General features: G+C 36.5%; 1 protein-coding gene across 1 annotated transcript in view; it reads left to right on the plus strand.

Annotated features, from left to right (window-relative positions):
• Window positions 1-27,436, plus strand: part of LOC149833231 (uncharacterized) — a 58,017-nt gene that overhangs the window by 17,227 nt on the left and 13,354 nt on the right. The gene's annotated exons all lie outside the window — the stretch shown is intronic.

Below are 27,436 nucleotides of genomic sequence, written 5' to 3' on the forward strand. Positions count from 1 at the left end.
TTGAAAAACAAGATTTTTTTATTATCAAAGTTAGATTTATGCCAAAATTAAATTTAAATTTGCTTTCGATCTCTCAACTCTCGGACCATGGATGTGATATTAAGTTCTCATAAAAAAAATGTTGGGTACATGATCGCCGGTTCGAGAAGTTGATTGGAGAAGACTCTAGAAAAGGAGATCTCTACTATATGGAGTTTCTACAAATTCCAAAATATTCATTTTGTAATATTGCCAAACATAAAGATATAAATGTTTGGCATAAAAGACTTGGGCATCCCAATGCCATTAAGCTTTCTTATTTACATTTTGTTAAACATCTTTGTAAAAATGACTTCACTTGTAATGATTGTATTCTTGAAAAAATGAGAAGCTTGCCTTTTGAACAAAGATCTATGTTTACAACCAAACCATTTGAACTTGTGCATTCGGATGTATAGGGACCGACACCCGTTATATCTAAAGGAGGGTTTGCATATTATGTTATTTTTGTTGATGATTGTTCTAGATATTGTTGGATATATTTTCTTAAAAATAAACATGAGGTTTTTGCATCATTTAAGGTATATCACATGATGATTAAAAATCAATTTAGTAGTAACTTAAAGATTCTTAGGACCGACTTCGGAGGTGAATATCTTTTAAATGAATTTAAAAATTATCTTGAAAACTATGAAACTGTTCATAAAAAATCTTGTCCCAAACACCTCAACAAAATGGTTTAACCGAAAGAAAACATAGGCATATTATTGAAACCACTAAAACTTTGCTTATTTCTCAAAACATTCCTAAAAGATTTTGGGCCGAGGCGGCTCTTGCATCCGTTTATCTTATAATTCGTCTTTCCTAAAAAATTTTAAATAAAATCTCACATTTTAAAATTCTATATAAAAGAATCCGACTACAAGTTGAGTCTTTAGATGCAAATGTTTTGTTCTTACAAATAAAAATGCTAAACTCTCACCAAAAGCTATTCTTTGTGCATTTCTTGGATATTTCAAATCTAAAAAAAGTTTTAGATGCTATGATATTAAAAATGATAAATTATATATTTCAAGGAATGTAACCTTTTTGAAAAATGTTAGTGGTTTTGAAAAATGTGAACCTCATAAAAAAAATGTAGATTATTCTTTTTTGTTTGAGTTGTTATTTAGAAATGCTGAAGTTTCTAGTGATGATGAACTCATATAATGATCTTAGTGATAATGAAAATATAGAAGAGAATAACAACTATTCTCATCAATCTATTGATCATCCTATTCAAGAAAGAACATCTAGTGACCCTATAACCTATATACATAGAGATAAAAATACTTTTAGAAGTTCAATTGAGAAATATAGTGAATCTAGTGAGCCTACTTCCACAAATGATCTAAATCCTCGAAGAACTGAAAGATCTAGAAGAATTCCTTCTAGATTTATATCCTATGAATCCTTCTTACCTAAATGTAGAGCATGCCTTAGCACCATCCATTCATATGTGAAACCTAAAAACTTTGAAGAAGCTAAGAAAATTGTCGAATGGAGGGAAGCTATTGATAATGAACTTAAAGCTTTGAGAAACGCTAAAACTCGGGAATTTCAAGATCTTCCTAGTGGAAAGAAGACTATAGGATCTAGATGGGTTTTCCAGGTCAAGACCAAGAGTGATGGGTCTTTTGAAAGGTATAAAGCCAGTCTAGTTGCCAAAGGGTATAGTCAAGAATATGGAATATAGTACGATGAAACTTTTGCCTCTATTGTGCGTATGGTTATTGTTAGATGTCTTATTACTATTTTTTCAATTAAAAAATAGAACATATATTAAATGGATGTCAAAAATGCCTTTTTGAATGGTGATCTAAACGAAGAAGTCTATATGGATGCTCCTCTAGGGATGAATGTTCTTAAATGTAAAGTTTTTTCGCCTACGGAAAGCTCTTTATGGTTTAAAATAAGCTCCCAAAGCTTGGTATGATCAATTTAATAATGTAATGATAGAAAATAGATTTACTTCATATTTTATTGACACGACCTTGTTTGTCAAGAAATCCAATGTAAGAATTGTGATTTTATTATTATATGTTGATGATATGCTAATTACAGGTGATGATATTAAAGGAATTAAGAGTATAAAGTCTATACTAAAAAATAAATTTGAAATGTCAGACTTGGGATTTCTGACATTTTTTAGGCATTAAAGTTGCCTACTCACATAGGGGTTACTTCTTATCTCAAACTAAACTTGCATTTGAGATTATTGACAGGTTAGGAATTACAGATGATAAAGTTTGTGAAACTCTTGAAGTGATAAGAATAAAGTTAAAAATCGATGATGGGGTTCTCCTAAAAAATCTCACTCCTTACCGGCAACTGTTTGGGTCTTTGATGTATCTTAGCATTACTAGACCTGATATTTCACACGCCGTTCATGTTGCAAGTCAATTCTATCATGCGCCTACATTAGTTCATATGAGTGTCATTCTCCGAATCATAAGATATATAAAGGGATCTTTGAATAAGGTAGTATTTCTATCTTCATCTTCTGAGATAAATTTAATTGCTTATACTGACTCTGATTGAGGAGGTGATCCAAATAACCGTCACTTCACCACTGTTTTTTGCGTGTTCTTAGGTGAATCATTAATTTCTTGGAGATGCAAGAAGCAACAAAAGGTGTCCCTGTCATCTACTGAAGTTGAATACCGAGCCATGACAACTACAACCATGGAGATTGTTTGGATTCGCTAGCTATTGGAGGACATGGAGGTTCATGTTTAAGGGCCCGCGAAACTGTGTTGTGATAACAAGAGTGTAATCTATATTGCCAAAAATCACACCTTTTGTGAGCGCACGAAGCATATAGAGATGGACTCTGACACTATGTTAGAGAAGAATATACGAAGAAAGTTATAGATCTTATGTAACATCGGAATATCAACTGACTAACTTTTTTACTAAGGAGCTCTGTTCTCTTAGATTTAATTTTCTTCTTGGCAAACTTTCAGTCATTACACCGTAAATTTGAGGGGGAGTGTTAAATTGTATCTAATATATATATATATATATATATATATAGAGAGAGAGAGAGAGAGAGAGAGAGAGAGAGAGAGAGAGAGAGAGAGACCTATACATATATGTAATGAAGTGGATTGAATCCGATACACATGCAATAACACACTTTCAATCAAGTAAAAATACTTGATTGAATCACGAAACCACCCACACAAGAGTCTACAAACTTGTTATTTCATAGAAGCACTCAAGAATGGGTTGAGAATACAAGGCCACAAGAGGCCAATTTATAATACAATGGAGGCAATAGGGTGCAACTTATCAGATTTGCTCTCATATGTCTTTGGTTCAGCTTACACAGGAGAGAGAGAGAGAGAGAGAGAGAGAGAGAGAGAGAGAGAGAGAGAGAGAGAGAAAATGCACAATGGCTTGGGGCGGCAATCAATTGCTCGACCTCCAAAACCCTAAACATTATAAAGTAAAGGTGTACAATAATATTACAAGTATGCCATTAATGAGGTATATGAGCATGTGTTTCATTTAACATGCGTATGGATCTGGATCCATATCCATACGCAAACTGTATTTTAACACCCTCCCTCAAGTTGTACGTGATTTTAGAGCATGTACAACTTGCTCTTCAATAGCCAAAATTGACGTCCTGTTAATCCCTTGGTAAACAGGTCTGCCACTTGATCTTATGTTCAAACATGACGCAGTTCTATCTCCCTCATCTCGACTTTCTGCCGTATAAAATGTTGATCAATCTCAATGTGCTTCGTTCTGCTATGCTGGATAGGATTACAAGCAATGTTTATTGCACTTTGATTGTCACATAAAAGAAATGATCGAATAATTGTCTCCCCAAGATCACTCAATAAGTGTCTAATCCATGTGGCTTCTGCCGTGCCTGCAACCATCGATGATCTATATTCGGCCTCTGTACTCGATCGTGCCACTGCCTTTTGTTTTCTGCTGCTCCAGGAACTAAATTGTGCCCAATATATACACAATATCCAGAGATAGATCGTCTCTCATCTGGATCCCCTGCCCAATCTGCGTCCGTATAAGTGATGAGTTCATGTCCTCTATGCAGATTATCGTTCTTGCGATAAACAAGTCCGCCTCCTATAGTTCCTTTTAAATACCGTAGAATGCGCTTCACAGCTTCCATATGACCCTCCGTTGGAGCATGCATAAACTGGGATACCTGATTGACAATATAAACTATATCAGGTCTGGTAAAGGTCAAGTACTGTAACATCCCCACGAGACTTCTATACGTTGTAGGGTTGACACAAAGATGACCATCTTCAGAGCTCAGCCTTTGATGTAATACACTAGGAGTGCTGACTGGTTTGCAATTCGTCATCCCAGCTCTTTCCAGAAGGTCAAGAGTGTATTTTTGTTGCATGAGTGTCAACGTGTCTTGTTGTCTGTCAACTTCCACACCAAGAAAGTACCGCAACTCCCCTAAATCTTTCATCTTGAAAGTTCTCATTAAAAACTGTTTCACATCTTGCACATGATTATCTGAGCTCCCAGTGATCACAATGTCGTCAACATATATAAGAAGAAGTATAACAATGTCTGCCTTTTGGTAAATAAAGAGTGAGTGATCCAGAGAGCATCTTCTAAAACCATAACTCTGAATTTGCATAGAGAAACTTTCAAACTATGTCACACAGACTCGGCTAAGGAGGCGCCACACCCGAGTCGACACGCCCCGACACGGGTGCGGACACGGGTGCGGCTTCGGACTCGGCTCAGACTCGGTCAACGAGTCGAGGCTGAGTCCGTCCACTTTTTGGACTCGGTCAACTTTGACTGAGTCTATTTTTGTCCATTTTTTAGGACAAAAAATGTATAAAAACTAAAAAAATTATCTTTTATATATTTTTTTAAAAATATATATACTTTTAGAACCCAGATTGTACCTCACTGTGCTGAGCACAGTCTTCACCAGACTGTGCTGAGCACAGTCTTCACCAGACTGTGCTGAGCACAATCTTTACCAAGACTGTCTTTACCAGACTCTGCTGAGCACAGTCTTTACCAAAGACTGTGCTCTGCACAATCGTAAAGACTGTCTTTACCAGACTGTGCTCAGTATAGTCTTGGTCTTAGATATATTTTTAAAAAAATATATATATATATATATATATATATATATATATATATATATATATATATATATATATATATATATATATATATATATATATATATATATATATATATACCCGTGTCCCCGTGTCCAAATTTTTTGAAATTGAGCCGCACCCGCACTCGCACCCATGTGACATAGCTTTCAAACTAGGAACGGGATACCTGTTTCAACCCATACAAAGATTTTCTTAGTTTGCAGACCCAGGCAGTAGGATCCTTCTCGGCATAACCAGGTGGTTGCTCCATATACACTTCTTCCTTTAAAATTTCATGCAAAAATGCATTTTGAACATCCATCTGGCTGAGGCTCCATCCTCGATCGACTGCTAGGGATATGATGACACGAATAGTACCCATTTTGACTACCGGACTAAAAGTTTCATCGTAGTCTTCACCATATTGTTGTGTGAATCCTCGAGCAACAAGTCGCGCCTTATATCTGTCAGTACTTCCTTCAGGCTTATACTTTATTTTATAAACCCATTTTGAGCCAACTACATTCTTTCCTTCTGGTCGAGGGACTATTTTCCAAGTCTGGCATTCATGAAGAGCTTCCATTTCTTCATTCATAGCTTCAGTCTAATGACGAGATTGAAGAGCTTGATTAAAACAAGTGGGTTCATCTTGTTTTGTGAGCTGAGACATAAACAACTGGAAATCAAGGGAGAAGGTCTCATAACTCACCCATCGTTGAATAGGATGCTTAATGCGTGACGACCTTTGAGCCGAATCATTGGCGATGCTTTCCACATTCCTCGACTCTGTATCTTTGTCCCGTCTAGTGTATATCTGTCCAGAGAAACGTTCTACTGGGGTTGGCTCAACTGGATATAATTCAACATGCATCTTTGAGTCATTCAACTCCCTACTCAAGCCGAATGAAGGACAATTTGTTTGACTTGTTTCTCCTGTATTAGCAAAAAGATCTGCGCTCATCCATGGATCATATACTTCTAATTCTCGAGGTGGCAATGCTGCAGAGTCATTGGCCTGAAAATTTTGTTCGTGAAAAACATTTCTGGAGGTCCTAATACGTTTTGTAGTAGGGTCATAGCATCGATAAACTTTGTATTCATCTGCATACCCAATAAATCTGCACTTGACAGCCTTGTCCTGAAACTTATTTCGCAGAGATGAATCAATATGTACATAACATACACAACAAAAAACACGCAGCTCATCGTAAGAGGGATGTTGCCCAAATAAAGTATAATAGGGAGATTTCCGATCCAAAAGTGCCATAGGAAGACGATTTATGATATGAACAGATGTGTGAAAAACTTCTGTCCAGAGACTAACGGGCACATTGCTATCATGTAACATGCTCATCGCGCTCTCGACAATATGCCTGTGTTTCCTCTCCGCAACTCCATTTTGTTGAGGAGTATGAGGGCAAGAAACCTGTCGACTTATTCCTTTATCCCGAAGAAAGGCAATAAACTCGTTTGATGAATACTCTCCTCCACCATCACATTGTAAATGCACAATATCACAAGCAAACTTTGTTTTGACCATCGAATGAAATTCCTGAAATATTTAAAAAACTTCATGCTTGTGTTTTAAGAAATATATCCAAGTATAACGGGAATAGGAATCAATAAAGACAACATAGTAACGACTGCCAGAAAGAGAAGGAATAGGTGCGGGTCCCCAAACATCGGAACAAATAATCTCAAATGGCTTTGAAGCTCTTTTATTTATAATATGAAAAGAAAGAACATGGCTTTTGCAGAGTTCGCATGAAGAATATTTATTATTATTATAAAAAAATGAACATAAACTAGACTCTGGAAGGAGACCATCAGATACAAGATTTTCAACGAAACCTCGACTACAATGACCCAAACGACTATGCCAAATATTTGGCTTATTACAATGAGATGAATTAAAAACTTCCAATGAAAGAGCAAACAAAGACTCTGAAGGCGAAGACACTGAAAAATGCTTGGACGACTTCAACTGGAGGACTGGTACTGAGGGCAAAGACACTGAAGGAATCTCCTTGAAGACGTACATGTTTCCTTGTCGCTCCCCCTTAGCGAACGTCTCCTTCGTTCGTAGATCCTTAACATAAACATAAGAGGGAGTAAATTCGACGGAAGAATTCATATCGTCAACAAGTTTAGCTACAGAAACAATGTTCTTTTTAATATTAGGAGCAAGAAGGACATTGGACAAGTGAATTGAGGACTTTGACATAGGGATATGTGCATTGCCAGTATGACTAATGGAGTGATAAGTTTCATCTCCCGTAACTATACTACCTTTTTCAAAATAAGGCAATAAGTGAGATAACTTACCCGCATTACCCGTAACATGTGTGGCGGCACCTAACGTACCATTCGCCTTGTTCATTTTGCTTGATCGTCATCTGTGACAATGCTGATAACAAAAGTTGTTGCACATCTGTGGATGGCACTTTTGTGTCCACAGCAGTAGCTGATTTATTCTCAATTTTGTTTATTTTTCCTCTATTCTGTAAATTGAACCAACAATCAGCTTTCACATGTCCTCTTTTGTTACATAAGAAACAAGTGGGCAATCTCCTCTGATTCCCTGTATTAAAAACCCCTGAAATATTAGGTGTAGGCAAGATACCACGTCCTCCCTACCCAAAACGTCCGCGGCCTCTGCCTCCTTGATGCCCTCCATTCCCTCGTCCAAAACCTACAGAAATGTCCATGGCTAAAACTGAATGAGGACGAGCTGATTCATTTCCTTCTGCCCTTTGCTTCATAATCATCTCATGCTGGAGAAGTTTCGCTTGGAGATCGTCAAAAGTGGGCAAGTGTGGAAGGCATGATAAAGCTGTGGTAAACATGTCAAAATCAGGACCCAATCCATTGAGAAGTTGTTGAACTTTATCTTTATCTGCAATAGCACTTCCAACAACAACCAATTGATCAATAATACTCTTCAAGCGGCCTATGTATTCCATGACGGTCATGGAGCCTTTCTTCAAACTTTGAAATTCATTTTTTAAGTACATAACTCGGGCTTCTGATATCTAAGAGTATGTCTGAGACAACTTACTCCACAAATCCGCCGCAGTGCAATCATCTGAAAGAGTAACCAACACTTCTTGAGAGAGTGTTGACGTAATATAAGCAACCAAAGACTGATCCCGCTTCCTCCAAGTTGTATACTCTGGATTCTTAATAGAAATGGTAATTGTGTCACCCTTCTCATCCTTGGTTTCCTGCAAAATAAGCTGTGGTGGTATAGGAACTAAACCATCCAAATGTTCATCGAGATCCTGACTCCGTATAAAAGGAAGGATTTGCCTCTTCCAGGTCAAAAAATTAGAATGAGTAAGTTTTTTTGTAATGAGCTAACTCAAGAAATTGGCAGAGGGACCGGATGACGAAGAGTAGTCCATATCAGTGGAACAATGAATAAGCAAACAAGATGAATGAAAAGAAATAACAGATTTGAGATCACTTAATCAATAAAAAAAAACTTGTTTAAAGGATGTAGCAGTCGTTGATGTGTAGGAAAAGATGGAACCAACACAGACGATGGAATGAATGAAGAAGATAGACAGATACCAAATGAACGAGAATAATAAAATAAATAAATAATGAGTAATAGAAAGGAAAGGATCGATGAGCACGCTGAAAGGAAAAGAGAAAAGGTACCAACTTTCAGAACATGAGATTTCAGAGGATGAGATTTCAGATGAGGAGATTTCAGAAGGCTGCTGTTACGCTGATCAGAGGTTTCACACTGTTCACGCAAGGCACGCTCACACAAGGCACACTGTTCACGCAGGGGCTGTTCAGATTTGATGTTCACGCTGATATGTGCATTTCTCGATGATCTGTCCACGCTGGGACCTTCAGAAGATGAAAAGGAAGGTTAGGGAGGGTGCTGTTCACGTAGGGGTGTTCAGATCTGCTGTTCACGCAGGGGCTGTTCAAGCTCTGATACCATATCAGATTTGCTCTCATATGTCTCTGGTTCAGCTTACACAGGAAACAAGGAGAGAGAGAGAGAGAGAGAGAGAGAGAGAGAGAGAGAGAGAGAGAGAGAGAATGCACAATGGCTTGGGGCAGCAATCAATTGCTCGACCTCCAAAACCCTAAACATTATAAAGTAAAGGTGTACAATAATATTACAAGTATGCCATTAATGAGGTATATGAGCATGTGTTTCATTTAACATGCATCTGGATTTCTCCAGATCCATACGCAAACTGTATTTTAACATCCATATGGCTGTTGGGACTGCACCCAACGGTCATAAATATAGCTATTGGGACAGCTCCAACAACTATATGGAGCTGTCCCATCAAATCTGAAAAAGACAAAAAGGTGAAAAACGAAAAAGACAAAAAAAAATACATGAAATAAAATGCAAAAATGTCAGCCCCTAATGGGTTGACACCTATTACAAAGAAAAGACCGAAATACCCCTAATGGGTATTTCGGTTAACAATAAACACATATACATATACATATATGTATATATATATATATACACGCATATGTATATCTTAACACCCCCTCAAACTCATGGTGCAACAACCGAGAGTTTGCCAAGTATGAAGTGAAATATGGGTGAAGGAAGTGCTTTGGTGAAGAAGTCCGCGAGTTGATACTCTGATGGAACATAAGGCAGTGTAATAGTCTTCCACAGAAATTCTTCTCGATCATAGTGGCAATCCATTTCAATGTGTTTTGTCCTCTCATGAAACGTATGATTGCTCGCGATATATAAACTCTTGTTGTCACAACATAATCTGGAAGGTTCTGTGGCGTGAATTTCCAAATCCTCTAGTAGTTGTCGCAACCATACTAACTCAGACGTAGTCGTTGCCTTAGTGCGATACTCAACTTCAGTTGAGGATAGAGACACCTTCTGTTGCTTCTTGCATCGCTAGGAGATTAGGGAGTCACCTACAAAAACACACAAACCAATAGTTGAGCGTCTATCATTCACATCCCCTCCCCAATCAAAATTTGAGTATGCAATGACTTTTAAAGAGGAAGAAGATGATAAAAACAATCCATGACTTGTAGAATTCTTAATATATAATATATCTAATAATTCTCATTACAACACTCATATGTACTGTAGTGAGAACATGCTGAAATTGACTGGCTGAATGAATAGCATAAGAGATATCAGGATGAGTAATAAAAAGGTAGGACAAAGCTCCAATCATTTGTCTATGTGGGGTTGGATCTTACAGAGGTTCTCCATCATCCTTCTTCATTTTTGCATTTATGACCTCTGGAGTATCAACCCATTTTTCATCTAAGAGTCCTGATCTCTCTATGATCTCTGCGGCATACTTAGTCTATGACAAAAAATAACCACGAGGTAAGTAAGCTACTTTAATTCCAAGGAAATACCGTAAAAAGCCAAGATCTGTCGTATCAAAGTTGTCTTTAATCACATCTTTGATATGGTTTACTCCCTGCTTATCACCTCCTGTGATTATCATATCATTTACGTAAAATAACAGTATAACCATCCCTACATTAGAAGACTTAACAAACAATGCAGTGTCAGTAAAACAAGATTTAAAATGCAGTTGAGTCATCAAATTACTAAATCTATCATACCAAGATTTGGGAGCTTGTTTTAACCCATACAAGGCTTTTCGTAGACGAAGAGTTTTTTCATGTGCTAAATTCAAACCTGGTAGAGGATCCATGTAGACCTCCTCATTCAGATTGCCATTTAAAAAGACATTTTTCACATCAATTTGAAAAATTGGCGATTTTTGGATTGATGCCATAGAGATGAGAGTTCTGATAGTCGTCATTCGAGCAAGTGGGGCAAAGGTCTCATCATAGTCAATTCTATATTCTTGACTGTATGCCTTAGCTACTAGTCTAAACTTTATATCTTTCCAATATCCCATCCCATTTGGTTTTAATTTTGTAAACCCATCTATATCCTATAGTTTTCTTTCCTTTAGGTAATGTTTGAATTTTCCAAGTTTTTGTCTTTTCTAATGCTTCTAATTCATCGTTCATGGCTTTAATCCATTCTTGATAATTTTTAGCTTCATAGTAGGATGATGGTTATGAGTGTATGGCCATTAAGCATGCTCGATATCTTGGTTCAAAGGAATCATAGGATACAAATCTACTAGAGGCTTTTGAAATTCTTACCGATTTGCTAATACTAGCAGAATCAATATCTTGATTTTGAGAATATCTTTCTAAAGCACATGGTGGGTGCTCTTCTGTCCACCTAGTATATGTTTGTATGTTACTATGGGACGGGTCAATATTGTTAAGATTGTTGTCTATATTTTTACTTGCATCATGAGAGTCTTCATGTTCACTCTCATGCTCATTATGAAGATTTTCATACCCTTCATGTTCATTGATGAGATAAAAAAGAAACGAATAATCATAGTTTTCTTGGATTTTTTCCTTGCTAAAACCATCTTCATTTTCAAGAAATGTAACATTTCGTGAAACATATAATTTGTTCCTTTCCCTGACTATCCCTTTTGATTTTCGGCATAGCTCAAAAAAACAAAAGGGATTGCTTTTGGAAAAAGTTTGTCGTTCTTATGGGTAAGAACAAAACACTTACATCCAAAGACTCAATATTTTATAATCAGGGGAAATTTTAAGCAATTTTTCAATAGGGTATCTTACCATGCTTTTGAGGGCATTCTATTTATCAGATAAACTATCGTAAGAGCAGCTTTGGCCCAAAACATTTTTGGAACATTTCTTGATACAAGAAGTGTTCTAGTGGGCTCAACAATATGTCTATGCTTTCTTTCAGCTAGTTCATTTTGTTGAGGAGTGTAAGGGCAAGATTTTTTATGAATGATGCCATTTGAATCAAGAATTTTTTTAAATTCTTTTGATACAAATTTTCCCCGGAATCAAATCTAAAAATTTGAATATTGGTTTTGAATTGAGTCTTTACGGAGTAGAAAAAATCTTTTAAAACAATCAAATACTTCTGACCTTTGCTTAACAAAAAAGTTCCAAGAATGTCTACTATAATCATCTACAAATATAACATAATAAGATACCCCGCCTTTAGATATAACTGGAGTCGGTCCCCATACATCCGAATGTACTAACTCAAATAGATTTTTGAATATAAATTGTCTTTGCCCAAAGGGTAAAGATTTCATTTTGCCAAGAATGCAATCTTCACAAACCAAATTCTTTTCTTTATAATAAGTAAGAAATGGAAACAAGTGTAATTTGGTCACACTAGGATGTCCTAGTCTTTTGTGCCAATTTTTTATATCTTTCTTTTTTTATAACTCAAGATTGTCCATTACATAGAGATCTCCTCTTCTATGGCCTTGTCCAATCTGCTTCCCGGACTGAAGATCCTGTATTAAACAATCATTAGAAGAGAATAAAACTTTACAACCATGATCCATAATTTGTGAAACTGATAAAATGTTCAAATTTAATTTTGACACAACCCTAATATTTGGTATGCGAAAGTTTGGTTGTTTTTGAAAGATTCTAAAACTTTTGATTTTTAAGGATGTTTCATCGGCGGTTGAAACATAAGAATCATTTGAGTTAGAATGACATTCAGATAATATTGACTCATTTGGGGTCATATAAAAAGAGACATCGGAGTCCAAGATCCAAGAAGTCTTACCAGGGTCATCACTTGTGGATACTGCTGCCCACGAAAATGAAGAAGCTTGAGTTTTGAACATTGGTTGTAGCGCTTCTATTAATTGAGCTAAAGATATGGAGTCAATGCATTTGAAGTCTTCAACATCATTCCTTTCCACTAAAGCAACTCTATTATCATCTCGGTGATCTTTTTCTTTTTGGACAAAACAGCTTTTTGGACAAAACAGCTTGATGTGTCTCGGTTCATAACAATGATAGCATATGATTTCGGCACCTTTTTTGTCATTCCTCTCGTAGTTGTTAGGATTTCTTCCATTCTCATTTTTCACAAAGTGAGGAGGTTTATAACTCCTAGTATGATTACCGGGCTTTGACATAGCAAGCACGGTTTCATCTTTTGAAGCAGATGACTTCTTCAATCTATTTTCTTCTATAGTCAATTCTTCAAGAGTTTCGACTATGGATGACACCTCTTCTATGAAGGAGAGCCGATTTAGTTCCCTCAAATTCGGGCCTAAGCCCATTCACAAATTGGTAGAAATGCTCTGTTTTAATTTGATTTTCACGGAGTTCTACATCTTGAGGACAATGCCATTTTAGCTCAAGAAGAGCCAATTCATCCCAAAGGAGAGAAAGTGCATTGTAATATTCTCTTATACTCATTTCTCTTTGGGTCATGGTTCTCACTTGTTTTGGACATTGCATATGTTTGCAATATCTTTAAGACTATACATGTTTTTAAGATATTTTCATGCTTCACTAGCGAAATCAAATTTCGCTAAGCTAGAACATTTGTAGATGTCTACACTATTGATGAACCATCCAATTATTTTGGAGTGGCCCATCCTTCGCTCTTTCCATTTTTTCTCATAATCGGAAACGGCTTTACCCATTTCCTCTCCTTGAAAAGCAACCTCTTTCCCATTCTCAATTTTCGCAAGAATGAGCTTGGGTTCTCTTTGTGTACCGTCCACCAAACCCCATAATCCCTTTTTCATATTTTGTGTTTAATTATGGATGCCCACATCACATAGTTTGTATCGTTTGGGCATACGGGAATGGAGACCATTACCTCTCTTTTATTCTCCGTTTCCTTACAAGGCTAAGAGAAAGGGTAGAGAACGAAGAAGAAAGAAAAAAGAATGAAATACAAGACTTATTTGAGAGATAACACGCTTCCCGATGCAACAATCCTTGATTTGTTGTATCCCCTAAGCGTACGATTCTCCTCTTGATATTGTCACGAACTTTCTTCAAAAAACTTGCCTTTGGACCACCAAAGCTCTGATATCATGTAATGAAGTGGATTGAATATGATACACATGCAAGAACACACTTTCAATCAAGTAAAAATACTTGATTGAATCACGAAACCACCCACACAAGGGTCTACAAACTTGTTATTGCATAGAAGCACTCAAAAATGAGTTGAGAATACAAGGCCACAAGAGCCAATTTATAATACAATGGAGCCAATAGGGTGCAGCTCCATGTGGCTGTTGGGGCTGCACCCAACGATCATAAATATAGCTGTTGGGGCAGCTCCAACATTTATATGGAGCTGTCCTATTAAATATGAAAAAAGACAAAAAGGTGAAAAAGGAAAAAGACAAAAATAAATACATGAAATAAAATGCAGAAATGTCAGCCCCTAATGGGCTAACGTCTATTATAGAGAAAAGACCAAAATACCCCTAATGGGTATTTCGGTTAACAATATATTCCATATATATGTCTATGTATGTATCTATTTATATATATAAATATATATTTTCTTTGTAATACCTTCTAGGGGTAAATCTGTCTTTTCACATGTAATTCACATATTCACTTGAATATGTATTTTCTTTTCTCTTTTTTGTTTTTTTAATTATTGAATGAAGTGTCCACATAATAGACGTTGGACCCCTCCAACGGTCATAAATATGACCATTGGAGGGGCTCTAACGTCTATATGAGAGGCCCTCCTTGGGTCCCATTGTAGTCTATAAATAAGGGGTGTTTTCCCATTGTATTCTTATGCTTTGGAGTGTTTTCTCCCTAAATAAAAGATAACTTTTTTATGCCTTTGTGCATTTGTGCTCCTTTGTGAGTGTTTCTTTGTGCCTTTGTGCACCTATTCTCTTTGTATTTCTTGTGAGCTAATCAAGTCATCTTTGGACACCTTCGTCAAGGGATGAAGCATATGTGATTATGGTGTCATTGTGATTGAATACATCCATTCCACCATAGATTGATGATATTCATGTCGAAGGCCAACTTAACCAAAGCATTTGACACCGTTTGAAGGGAACAAAAAGGGTTTTGGAGATGGTTGGAATGCATCAATCTAGAAGTTGATTGCTTTATGTTAGATCTCAAGTTCAATCTCAATGAGTGTTAATGTTGCTAGCATCCTCGTTAGCACGGTAGTGGCTCTTATCCCATCTCTTATTAATGTGTGATACAAGTGCTTGTTAAGGAAATAAGCCAATTGAAAATTTTTATTCGGCTATGCAAAGAATTTGGAATGCCCTTGCACTTATGGAGGGCCAAGCAAAATTTGAAAAATGTGTGATGTGTGAGACATGTATTTCATGTCAAACTTGTTCGGGGCTTTTTGACCAATAGGGAAACTGATAGGGTTATTGAGTTTATTATGGCGCTCAAACTAGAGTTTGATGGAGTGAACAGTGTCATTTTGCATCGTTTTCACTTACCCTCTGCCACTAGGGTCTTAACAGAGTTTATTGCAGAAGAGACCAAGATGAGGTCTCTTGGAAACTATTCATCTAGTGACAATGTCATGGCAATTTTTCGGCAACCGGGTGGCAGATTTGGTGACAGAGGTGGTGGAAGAGCTGGGGGAAGAGGTGACTTGATCTCTATTCAATGTCACTATTATAAGAATTTTGGTCATATGAAAAATTATAGCCTAATTCTCAAGAAAAAGAAAGGTGGAGTTTATGCAACATCTTTTGATGGTAAGGTCCTAAGGCCTAACGATGATCACATTGGCATTGACACTTAGTATGTTGGCCCATCAGCTGTAAGAGCTTCAAAATCGTTAGGTGGGGGTCAACTTTAGTTGTTGGAAAATGTGCAACAACAGATGCAATAAATTCAACTACAACTTCTTGCCTAATCAACTATAGCCCCTCCCTCTGTTACTCCTGTCTCTTCCTTTGATACTGCTTTCTCAGGTATTTCAAGTTGTTTTTCTGGTTGGTAGACTCAGACGCTTCATGTCATATGACATCCCATGAGCCTATTCTAACCAACTGTTAGCTTTGCAGTGACACTTTTTGCACTGCAGATAATTCTTCTATATTTATCTCAAAAGTTGGTTTCATTACTTTTGATTCTTATCCCGATAGTAAGATTAGTCTTTCTCAAGTTTACCATGTTTTACCCCTTACTATAAATCTTATTTCTGTCGGTTAAATTATCAAGCTTAATTGTAATGTTACCTTCTCTCATTTTGACTGTGTGATGTATGATTAGTTGTTAGGGAAGAAAATTGAGATTGGTCATAGAAGATGAGACCTGGATTACTTGAACTAGATTGATATGAGTGAGCAAAGAAGAGACTTGAGATCAAATCGACAACTTTAGTAATAGATGAATCTGTTTTGTGGCACTAGAGACTCTGTCATATCTCCAGCTCTAGGTTGCATAAATTGGTGTCTTGAAAAAGTTTTGGTGAGCTTAAATTAGTTGTATCAAATCATGTTAAAGAGTGAGTTGTAGGTTGGCAAAGGCATGCCTTACCATTTGGGTCTAGTGATTGAGAGTTATAAAGTCCTTTTGATCTTGTGCATGCAGATGTGATGCAACTTTTCTGTAAATTGTGCACCAAATTATAAATAACCGGCTCACACTAGTGGTGAAGTCCGGGACGAACACAGGAAAACCGGTCAAAACCTTATACTCCATACAAAACACACTCTTTATTGCATTGAAAATAAACAAATACGCAATCAAGCCTATTACAAATGTTAGATCAAAAATAAAAATTAATACAACCAAAATAAATAATTGGCCTAATGCTCTACTAAAAGAAAAATAACAAGTCTTCATTAGGAAAACAAGACATCGTTGCACTCAGAATTTCGAGACGTATCCAACGATATATTACACGACTACGAAATTTTGAATTTCGCCCAAAAATAACCTGAATTTCACTTGAATTTAAAGGTAAAAAATAAAACTTTTTCTCAGGTTTTAAGTGGCTCGTTTAGACGTAGTTGATGAGACCTGGGCTAAACCCAAACTCAAAAACATCAATCTAAAATCGAGGTTCAAACTATTTTTCTCCGAGACTTAGCCAAATTTTCGAAAATCTCAAATTTAACTAAGTGTGAAAATACGTGACATTACATCCTTACCCCCTTAAAAGAATTTTGTCCTCGAAATTACAACGTACCAAATAAGTGTAGGTATACATCTAAAACATGAAAAGTTAAAAAAGTTATAACCCGATCGATCCTACCCTCTTAAGATTGATCTCGAATACAATAAATACAATTGTACAAGCGCATTACAATTTCTTAATTCATATTATAAAAATTAAGAAATAAACCATAAATACATAAGAAATTCACATCCTTTTATAAAAGTTTCTCATAGCCTTACTAGTGATAGCCTTACCAGCGACGGAGACTGCTTTATAGTACGAGGCACGACTTGCTGGCATTCTCGGACATCATGGCTCACTTATCAAAAGAAAAAAATTTGGTACAAAAAATGATAGAATATAGGATTTTGTGGTGGGCTTTGATACCAAACCTGTAACGACCCCAACTCATACTCTTTAAAAATGCGGATTTTTTTTTTTAAAAGCAAGTGCGGAAACAATCCCAGAGACTCATGGCCTTATAGTTAAACACCACCACCACCACAAGGGATCTTATACTCATCTTTCATACAAAACCAAACCAAACTTTATTTATTCAAATGTAAAGAGTCGGAGATATAATTAATTAAAAGGAAAGCAAAAGGAAAGACAAAAGAAAAGAGTCACGCCGTCTAAAGAATCTGCCATGTAGTCGTGTGGTCCTCTCGTGACTCTTCTCAGAAGCAAGTCCTCCCCACTAAGCATCTGAGGTTGTGAAAAATATAAAAAGTAGGGTGTCAGAATCGAAAAAATCTTGCGTACAGGTCCCTCTAATGAATCAAATAAGTAAAAAGAACATAAATAAGATTCATGCAATATTTTAGAGGGACATAAATATAACACATTTATAATTCAAATAATCATTCATGCAATAGGGAACATTTACTAAACATGAGAGAACATTTAATAGCAACAAAGATCACAATCTAAACATTAAAGACATTTAACATGCATTAAGGAACAATATCATGCATTCATCAATATATCACAATTAAGGGAACAAGTAAATATGCATGATCTAATGCATAGTAGGAATACGCATAATTCAGTGCAATGCATGAATAAATTATTATCTTTTATCAGAGTTTTCTTTTTTATATGCATGTTCCTATTAAATGCACACAATTTAAATTTCTTTTTTTAATTACCGTTACTTACGGATACTCCAAACGGGTAAAATCTCCGAGGTCAAGTAGGGTCCTCAGGGTAACTTAGCACACAAATATTTTATTACTGGGTTTCAAATTTAGCCGTCGATCGATATCAGGAACAACACCATCCATCAGAACATTGAAAATCAACATCCAATGTCGGGGACACCATGAAAATCAGCATCCACTGACGCCCATTTTCTTGGTATACCAAAACAACAGTTGTGTCTACATACTACCTCCAGGCAAAGTCACGGACTCTCCCTAAAACTGTGGTTAGGAGAAAAACCTCAATATTGGGTTCAGGGGCAACAACAGTGCACACGGAGTTTTAGTATCCTCACGGTTTATTCAGAACCACAATATTCAAGATTCTCACACTAAAGAAAAGACATCAAGGAAACATAAATTACATTTTATTTACTTTCTTTTATTTTGTTATTAATTCATCTCTTTTACGTTTGCAAATCAACATGCAAAATTAATAACATAAGCTTCAACGTGTCAAGCTCTTCACGGGACCACAACCCGTGGCATTATGGAACAATGCAATACAAACAATAATATCACATTTGATTTTTGCAATGCATAGAATAGCTAAAACAAAGAGCAACACATGCTCAATGCTCACATAGCCCAGAATGATCCATTTGATCATCAATGCATTCATATACAAAAATCATCAATCGCATGTCACTATGCATTACTTTCACATGCTTTTTAATGCACCTTCGTATATGCAAACTTTTGAGATGCACATGAAACAATAAATTCATAAGCTTATGCATTAGTGCACACGTGTCCAAGTTAAATGCATGCTTCCATACCAATACGCATATTTATGTTCACAGTATAATTTCATTTAATGTAAGTATTCCTGTCATATAGATGCACACTCTTATAGACCACACTTGTCCTACTCATAAGTTTAAATGTATACATACACCAACGTTACCTTCAACATATCCTGTCAAGTAACAATCCCATTCCTTAACATGTACTCAGTTACACCCACTTAACAGGAAACTAAAATTAAAAAGAAAAGCATACCACACGCTGCATTATAGTTATTTATTTTACTATATATATATATATATTTTTTCAATACACTTGACCCAGCCGACCCAGTCGGCTGGGTCAGTTACTCAGCCAACTAAGGGTCGGATAGTCGGCTGAGCCCTAACATGAAATAAAAAAAATTCTTATTAAACTTTTTTTTTCTGTTCAAAACATGCCCAGCCGACTACTCGGCTGGGCTCGGCTGCCCACCAGGCTCGGCCTGTCAGGCCAGCCGAATTTGGCTGGTCTGACAGCCAGCCCACACAGAAAAAAAACCTTTTTTTTTGACATGGCCAGCACCAAGCTGGCCTGGTTGGAAGCCCAGCCCAGCCGATCCAATTGGCTGGGGCTGCCAGCATGTAGCTCAGCTGAGGCCTAACACAGTAAAAGTTATGTATATATACCAACAGAGACATAAAAATTTCAAGCATGCTTGTGCACAAGTAAAGAAGAAAAAAAATCTCAGTATGCACGTGCATAACTTTTTTGCACAAGGTATGATTGCATAATTCAAGTATACTCAGTTTCATAAGTTAACAACCGGATTATGAAATAAATATCAATTGTTACCATAAACATACATCTGTTAAAATGTATCTCATATATATATATAATATATATATATATATATTTTGTATATTACAAGATACCCGATAGGGGTAGTTTTGTAATTTCACAATAGTTGTTTTAGAAAACAACTATTCTTTTAAATGTATTTTTTCTTTTTATTTTTTTCCTTTTATTTTGTGTATTTTTTAAATAACAAAAAGGGGCTCCAACATAGAGTCGTTGGAGCCCCCAACGGTCACAAATGTGACCGTTGGGGGCTCCCAACGACTCCATGGGAGCCCCCTTTTTGGCTCCCCTTTTGAGGCATTTTGCCTCCTCCTCTCTCCTCTTCCTTTTGTATAAATAGGGGTGATCCCCTTGTATATTTTTCATTCTTGAGAGTTTCTCTCTCTTTTCAATAAGAGGCTTTGTATATTGTTGCCTTCTTAAAGGCTTGTGCTTGTGTAGTCCCTTCGTGGACTTGTGATATTGTCTCTTTTTCATTGTTGTATGTGCTTGTATGCACTCTTTATATTTCCGCAATATCTCATTACATGGTATCAGAGCCACTCGATTCTTGAAGGAAAGGTGTGGTTCGTGTTTTTTCATATCCCATAGATATCTTCTCACTTCTTGGCATCATCATGGAGACAAAAATCGACCTCTCTTTCAAGCTCAATGGAAAGAATTATATGATGTGGGCATCGGCAATGAAAAACAATCTCAAAGGGAAGAAGCTTTGGGGTTTTGTCATGGGTTCCGTTCCGGAACCTAAGCTTATGCTCACGAAGATTGAAGAAGGTCAAGAAAAGGCTCTTGAAGGAGATGCTCGCCTCAAGGCCATTGAAAGTCATCAAAAGGAAGTGGAAGATTGGGAAAGCAATCACGCAAAAATCCTTGCGTGGTTTATGAATAATGTGGAGCTTAAGGTATGTGCTAATATAGCTAAATTTCGTAGAGCCAATGAGGCTTGGTCCTTTATGAAGGGTATGTATACCCAAAAGGATCTTGCAAGAGCATACTTCTTGCAAGAAAAGATTAGAACCACCAAGCAAGGTGATTCTAGCATTCAAGATTATTATAGTGCTTTAAACCCACTATGGGATGAATTGGCTCTCTTAGAGCCAAAATGGGTTTCTATGGAAGACGTTGATTTAAGGCAAAAACAAATGGAACAAGAGCGATTGTTTCAATTTCTTTTTGGGCTTCGTCCCGAATTTGAGCAAGTGAGATCTTCACTTCTCCATAGATCTATTTTTCCTCCTATTGAGGATGCTATTGCCAAAATCACTCAAGAGGAGACAAGGCTTGGCATGAGTAAGCATGTTGATGAAGTCCTTGCCGTATCCAAACCGGGTAATAATGTTAGAGCCTACAAGCCTCCTCATTTTGGGAAACAAGGAAACTACAATGGAGGAAGAAAAATGATTGTGTGTCATTATTGCAATGAGCCGGGTCACATTAGACCCGCTTGTCCTAAGCTTATTGGAACCTTCAAACCTAAAGTGGCTTCTCTTGAGGAAACCACCACCAAAGAAGATGAAGGCAAGAACAATGACATCAAGGAAACTCTTGGACAAATATCTATGGCTCTCCAACAAATGCTAAAAGTTTCTTCCTCCACATCGGGTGCGGCTATTGCTTCATCATCTTCACCCGGTACGTATTCTTGGATCCTTGACTCCGGAGCTTCTTTTCATATGACCCCTCATGAAAATGCACTTGTTGATGTTTGCACCAATTCAAAGGACTCTTGTGTCTCTACGGCCGATGGAACCTTTTTAAAAATTTCAAGTATTGGTTCTTTTAAAGATTCACAAAATTTTTGTGTTCCAAAAGTAAGAGTTGTTCCTAAACTAAATTTAAACCTATTTTCGGTTTCTCAAATTGCCGACCATGGATGTGAAATATCTTTCTCATCTAATGGTTGCTTTGTGCAGGATCTCCGGTCCGGGAAGCGGATTGGGCAAGGCCATAGAAAGGGAGACCATATATTATATGGACCATCTTGATCTCCCTACAAACTTTTTTTGTTCTTATGTCCAAGAAAAAAACATGGCAACTTGGCATAAAAGACTTGGTCATCCAAGTTATTCCAAAATGTATCTCTTTCCTTTTGGAAACAAATTTTGTAAGGAAAAAGAAATTAATTGCAAAGATTGCATTTTTTGAAAAATGAAGTCTATTCCATTTCCAACTAGAACTTTTCATTCATCAAGGCCTTTTGAATTGGTGCATTCGGATGTTTGGGGGCCTTCTCCGGTTATGTCTAAAGGAGGTTATTCATATTATGTCACGTTTATTGATGATTTTACTCGGTATGTTTGGATTTATTTCCTTAGTCATAAATCGGAAGTATTTACTTTCTTTAAAGATTTTCATAAAAAGGTTCAAAATCAATTTCAAAGTAACATATCTATTTTAAGATCCGACTCCAGTGGCGAATACTTATCTCACGAATTCCAAAAATATTTAACCCAAAATGGCATTTGTCATCAAAAGTCATGTCCTAGGACTCCCCAACAAAATGGCCTAGCGGAAAGGAAACATAGGCATATTATTGAAACCGCTAGAACATTACTTATTTCTAAGAATATTCCAAAGAAGTTTTGGGCCGAAGTCGTCTTAACCTCAATCTATCTAATCAATAGAATGCCCTCTTCTAAGTTAAAAAATGCTTCTCCATATGAAAAACTCTTTAAATTTTCACCCGACTTCAATCGTCTTCGTATTTTTGGTTGCAAATGTTTTTTTCTATCACACAAAAGGGATAAGTTATCTCCAAAAGCAATTGAATGTGTATTTCTAGGATATGGTGAAAATAAAAAAGGGTATAAATGTTATGATTTTAAGAATGATAAGTTATATATTTCAAAAGATGTAACATTTCTAGAAGAAGAAAACGGTTTTGATAAACTAGAAGAAACAAATGAAATTGACTATATATTCTTATATGATCTTATTGATGACATACAAGAAGATTTTCTTGAAAACATTGATGATTCTCGTGAGGTATCCCCTCTTGACATAACACCCTCAAATGATAGTGATTCTAATATAAATATTCATGATAGCGACACCAATATAAATGTTTACTCAAGAAGAAATCAAGAAAATCCTATTAGTGTCCTCGAAAAATACTCTCAAATCTCTGAATCCACTGAGGAACCACAAGTTAGGCATTCTTCTAGAATATCAATACCTCCAAATAGGTTTGTATCCTATGATTCCTTAACTCCCAACTATCGGGCATGTTTAATAACCTTACACTCTTATTTTGAACCGGCACACTATAATCAAGCTAAATCTATACCTCATTGGGTTGAAGCAATGCAAGTTGAACTTGATGCGCTAAAAAAGGCCAATACTTGGGAAATAGTTGATCTACCCTCACACAAAAAACCTATTGGTTGTCGTTGGGTCTTCAAAGTTAAAACTAAAAGCGATGGCTCTTTAGAACGATATAAAGCTAGATTAGTTGCTAAGGGATACTCCCAAGAATATGGCATTGATTACGAAGAAACATTCGCTCCTGTAGCTCTAATGACCAGTGTTAGGACTTTAATAGCTGTTGCATCAACCAAAAAATGGCCTATTTATCAACTTGATGTAAAAAATGCCTTTTTAAATGGAAGTTTAAGTGAAGAAGTTTATATGGATCCGCCACCCGGAATAAATCTTAAGCAAGGTCAAACTCTTCGGCTTTTAAAGGCATTATATGGCCTTAAACAAGCTCCTAAGGCTTGGTATGATCGTTTCAGTGATATCATGATAAAGTTAGGATTTCACTCTTGTTATACTGACACTGCTCTTTTTGTCAAACATGCAGGTTCTAGTATTGTAATTTTATTGCTTTATGTTGATGATATGATTATCACTGGGAATGATCAAAATAGTATTATTAATGTTAAAAATATGTTAAAAAATAATTTTGATATGTCTGACTTAGGTTTTCTCAGATATTTTCTTGGAATTGAAGTTGCATATTCTCCTAGAGGATATATTTTGTCACAGATGAAGCTTGCTGCAGATATATGTTCTAAGTCTGGAATTTCCGATGAAAAGAAAATAGAGACTCCCGAGGTTATTAATGCCAAATTGCGGTTGGAGGATGGGGTTCTTCTGGAAGATCCTACACCTTACAGACAACTCATTGGGTCTCTTACCTATTTAACTATCACCAGACCAGATATCACTCATGCGGTTCACTCTGTTAGCCAATTTCAGCATGCTCCTACAACTGTGCATATGAGTGCTGTTCTCCGAATCATCCGCTACATTCGGAATACCATCAATAAAGGGCTATTTCTATCATCTTCTTCTTCCTTGAATCTTCTTGCTTATACTGATGCAGATTGGGGAGGTAATCCCAATGATCGAGTCTCAACTACTGGTTTTTGTGTTTTTCTATGAGACTCTTTGATTGCCTGGCGATGCAAGAAGCAGCAGAAAGTTTCACTATCATCCACTGAAGCTGAGTACCGGGCTATGGCAACCACGACAATGGAACTTGTATGGCTTCGCAGTTTGCTTAAAGACATGGGAGTTGATATCACCGAAGCCTCAAAGCTTTGTTGCGACAACAAGAGTGCCATCTATATTGCGAGCAATCATACTTTTCATGAGCGTACAAAACATATCGAAATGGATTGCCACTATGTCCGTGACGAATTCTTGCGAGGAACTATTTCTCTTCCATATGTCACTTCAGAATATCAGTTGGCGGACTTCTTCACTAAAGCTCTTCCGGCTCCTCGCTTCATGTTTCTTCTTGGCAAACTTTCCGTCATCTCCCCGTAAAGTTTGAGGGGGGGTGTTAAAATGTATCTCATATATATATATATAATATATATATTCTGTATATTACAAAATACCCGATAGGGGTAGTTTTGTAATTTCACAATAGTTGTTTTAGAAAACAACTATTCTTTTAAATGTATTTTTTCTTTTTATTTTTTTCCTTTTATTTTGTGTATTTTTTAAATAACAAAAAGGGGCTCCAACATAGAGTCGTTGGAGCCCCCAACGGTCACAAATGTGACCGTTGGGGGCTCCCAACGACTCCATGGGAGCCCCCTTTTTGGCTCCCCTTTTGAGGCATTTTGCCTCCTCCTCTCTCCTCTTCCTTTTGTATAAATAGGGGTGATCCCCTTGTATATTTTTCATTCTTGAGAGCTTCTCTCTCTTTTCAATAAGAGGCTTTGTATATTGTTGCCTTCTTAAAGGCTTGTGCTTGTGTAGTCCCTTCGTGGACTTGTGATATTGTCTCTTTTTCATTGTTGTATGTGCTTGTATGCACTCTTTATATTTCCGCAATATCTCATTACAACATCCACGTTTTTGTTTGATTATTTCCAGATTCACATGCCCTACTAATCCGTAACATGGGTCTTTAAAAAAAAATCGACAATACTATGGTGCACACACATGGCAAACTATATTTTTCGTAGATTAAAATTCTGTTTTAATATAAGAATACATCCACATGTATATTATTCCACAATAACCTTTAAAAAGATGAAACATATGGATTTCATCTATGGATCTTAGAGGAAATGATCGAATTTACTCCTCCACAGTAATGGTGGATCAAGGGTTGGATGGCTGAAAAAGATCAAATATCCTCATCTTCTTCCCCCTTTTACCTCTCTTTTCCTTACTTTCTCTCTCCCCTTTCTTTTTTTTCCTTCTCTTACTCTTTTCTCTCTCTTTTTGAAGTCTTTTTATAGGCCCCCATAGTGGAGGTCGCCCCTCCTTCTCCAGCCCTCTCTAAGAGAGTTCCAAAAAAGATAAACTCTCTTTCCCTCCCTCTAGTTTCCTAATTTTTTGGATATACTACCAAATGTTGACTTTTCAAAACAAAAACTTTCAATTCTTTTAAAACACTTTCCTAACCTCTCTTAAGCTGAAATAAGGACTCTTTTAAAAAGTCCTACTCAGCCCCAAAAATAAAATTTGGAATTAATATTAATTAATTAATTATTAAATACTAATTAATTAAAATTACCTAGAAACTTTCAAAAATTACCAAATTAACCCAAAAGGCTTCTCAACCTTATTAGACTTCAAATTAAGGCTTTATAGTGAATTTAAAGCTGGAAAAACGTTGGACTTGGATTTGGATTTGGATCCGAGTCCAAAATCCAAACTCATACCCAAAACGGAAATGGATCAAGATCTGGATTAAATCCAGATTAAAGTAGGACTTAAATAAGACCCAAATACATATTAGTTCAGATCATAGGCCTTGGATCCAATCTGATCCAACTCCGGATCCGTTTCGACAAACTGCTTAATTTTCAGCAAAATGCGATTTTCGGGCAAACTAGAACTCGAAATCAGGAAAACAAGACATCGTTGCGCTCAGAATTTCGAGATGCATCCAACGATATATTACACGACTACGAAATTACGAATTTCGCCTGAAAATAACCCGATTTTTGCTCGATTTTTGCTTGAATTTAAAGGTCGAAAATAAAACCTTTTCTCACCTTTTAAGTGGCTCGTTTAGACTAGTTGATGAGACCTGGGCTAAACCCAAACTCAAAAACATCAATCTAAAATCGAGGTTCAAACGATTTTTCTCCCAGACTTAGCCAAATTTTCGAAAATCTCAAATTTAACTAAGTGTGAAAATACGTGACATTACATTATTTGGATACAATGGTTATTGAATGAGTCAAAGAATCTCCACTATAGACAAGACTCTGTTATATTGTGACAATATGAGCACTATTCATATTACAAAGAATTCAGAATTTCATGAGCGAACCAAGCACAGTGAAATAGATTGTCATTATACAAGGAGGGCTTATGAAGATGAAGTTATTGCTTTGGAACAGTTGAGCTCAAAGAATCAGATTGCATATGTATTTACGAAGAGTTTGACTCTACGTTTCAACTCTTTCCTTTCCAAACTAAGAATGATCCCTTTACATCATTCCATGTTTGAAAGGGGGTGTTGAGACTTATGTAAAATAGGTGTATTACTAGGCTTGTGCTACCCCCTTTTTTCTTAAACATTCTTTTGTACATTAGCTTATTTTTAGGGGTAGTTTAGTCCTATTTTAGTTTTTCTTGTTTTACTTGTGACATTGTGAGAGTCGACCCCTTAAAAAAGGAAGTGTGACTCTTGTTCTTTCTAGATGAATGAGAATATTAAGTTTTCTCTCCTTTGTTTCTCTTGTGAAACCCTATCTCTAACAAGTGCTACAAGTTTGTTCAGTGAAATTACATGCGTACATAATTTCTCCCTCTCTCTCTCTCTCACACACACACACACTTAAATATTTCCATGTTGTACCCCACATACCTGCACCCATGCCCGTGCCTATGTGACATAAGCACATGTTGGTATAGTGGTGGTGTATTTCACCTTTAAACAGGATGTTTTGGCTCGACACCTACCATTTCACTTTTCATGTGCATGTATATTTCGATGGGATACACAGACATATCCAGGTTGGGTGTGGTACCAAAATATGGATTCAGGCCAGGTACCTGATCCTATAGAAGTCCTACATATATACCCAATCCGATGCTTTTAGGTTTTCCTA

The sequence above is a fragment of the Nuphar pumila genome, chromosome 7 (genome assembly GCF_984573655.1).
Source record: "Nuphar pumila chromosome 7, dmNupPumi1.hap1.1, whole genome shotgun sequence".
Lineage (NCBI taxonomy): Eukaryota > Viridiplantae > Streptophyta > Magnoliopsida > Nymphaeales > Nymphaeaceae > Nuphar > Nuphar pumila.